Source organism: Cucurbita moschata, unplaced genomic scaffold (genome assembly GCF_002738365.1).
Source record: "Cucurbita moschata cultivar Rifu unplaced genomic scaffold, Cmos_1.0 Cmo_Scf00156, whole genome shotgun sequence".
Lineage (NCBI taxonomy): Eukaryota > Viridiplantae > Streptophyta > Magnoliopsida > Cucurbitales > Cucurbitaceae > Cucurbita > Cucurbita moschata.
In genome coordinates, this window is record NW_019268672.1 from 1 (window position 1) to 2,202 (window position 2,202).

The 2,202-nt window shown below is 28.0% G+C and overlaps 1 pseudogene; it reads left to right on the forward strand.

The window, feature by feature from the left end:
• The first annotated feature begins 962 nt into the window (after nt 1-962).
• On the forward strand, nt 963-1,663 carry LOC111440233 (annotated as a pseudogene).
• The last annotated feature ends 539 nt before the right edge of the window (nt 1,664-2,202 follow it).

Sequence of the window (2,202 nt, forward strand, 5' to 3'; positions counted from 1 at the left end):
TTTGAAAGTTTAAACAAATTTTTTTTTGTTTAAAAAATCTTTTTAAACTTTGAAAAAAATTCAAAAACCATTCTTTTTAACTTTTAAAATGCTTTTAAAAACCACCCTTTCATTTTTTAAAAATTCATTTGTATTTTTTTAACATTTTTTAATAAATTCATAAAAAAAACTTTTCTAATAAATTCAAAAACACTTACAAACTTGTTTTAAACTCTTTAAAAATATTTCATACTTACTGTTATTATATTATGAATGAAACCGTTACTATCACGTTTTATAGATTTTTTATTAGGTATTTACGTGGGGTATGTTATTACTATTTTAGAAAAAAGAATTAAAAAATTTTAAAAAAAAATTTAAAAAATTTAGAGATTTATTAGGTATAGATTTTTTATTTATTTATTTACGTGGGGTATGCTATTACTATTTTTTTAAATATGATTAGGATATCTTTTTATAAACATCTTTGAACTAATGAAAATTTAATGCATAGTTTTTATCTTTATGTGTAGATTCACATAATTTTGAGTTCACATGATCTTCGATCTTTTATATTTATATAAGTTTCGGTAGAATTGCATAACTTGTTCACTCCATCTTCTTCGATTTAGAGACAAGTATTTTTTTTCTTTCTCTTTCCCGACCCACTCCACTTTCTTCGATTTAGAGATAGAAGCATTTTCTTTTTCTTTCTCCAACACACGCCGACAAAAAACATTTTTCTTCCTCTTCTACCACGTATGATGTTCTAGAGTTTGATCTCCACAATTTTTATTTTTTAATTCTTTTATTATTTAGCTTTTCTCTATCATCTTAATTTTAGTCAATATTTTTCATCAAAGAACTGTCTACTAAGAAAGTTATGAATATTCTCTATTTGGAACATGATTTTCATTCCCTTTTTTAATGTTTATTGGTGCAGGATAAAATCTTCATTTCGGTGTTATACTTGTATTTGGAAAATGACATGTGAAGAAGTTTTGAATCTTATTTTCTCTTTGCTGGAAGATGTGGACCTTGCTTCGTGCATGGCAGTGTGCAACCAGTGGAGTGGAGAGACGTAGCTCGAGATGATTACTTATGGAAATGACTGTGTGCTCAGAGGTGGCCTTCAATTTGCAAAAGGCCCACTATTTCTGGGACCTACTACAAACTATATAGAAATTTGTATGAACGCCCTAAAAGTCGATGTTTCCTCACTCCCCAACTTTCCTTTGATGATTTAGAATTTTTTTTATTGATATTTGGAGCGAAAACACATTAATCTTTTCAAGAGTGGTTTCGGGTGAAGTCCTCCAGGATGGTTTAAAGAATCCAACACCTCGTACACATAATGTGCTTAGTTATCTACAGGAAGACCCGGGGTTCAAGATGACTCTAGCAGTTGAGTCAAGATTCTCAATTTCTATATTTGACACCGTGAGTATATCCGTGCTCGTGAGATGTAAGAATTCCAACAAAGTTACTCAAGTAGTAAAAAAATCTATATTCGATTATTTCGATAAAATGTCATGTCGGGCATTTTGGTTTGACTATCTTGATTTCTCACATCTCTACCCTTTTGTCTCTAGAATTCGAGCATGGGTCTCATTGCTTTTTTTGTGATGTTGCAAAGACAAAACATGAGGTATTGTGGCTTTTCGACTTGCTCAATTGGAATTGAAGGATCCTATCATTTTGGAAAAGAAAATTGGAGAAAGTCTCACATCTTAGCGGTAAATGTTCTCTGATTTATTACCTGTCTTATTAACTTGCATTATTTTTCCGTTCCTTTCCTAAGTAAATATAATATAAATTTTTTTCTGTTGACGTGCATATTTTACCTAATTTGTACGAGTCACTTGCATTTTGATCCCGACTTGAAATTCTTTTTATTTATTTTTATTCAATTTGTTTATTTATTTTTATTCAATTTTGAAGCATAGTCTTTTGCAAGACTGCGGCTAATATAACCTGTTGATCAAGTGTGATATTCACCCACAATTACCTTTTAGATAGATAAATAAAAAATTTTCAAATATGATACAAAGAAAAAGAATAACTAAAAATCTTTTTATAAAGAAAAAAATATTTTCATAATTTTCATAATTATATTTCAAATATTTTAGATAGATAAATCAAAAATTTTCAAATATGATATAAAGAAAAGTAATATTTTCATAATTAGAATAATAATATTTTAAAATATTTTAGATAGGTAAA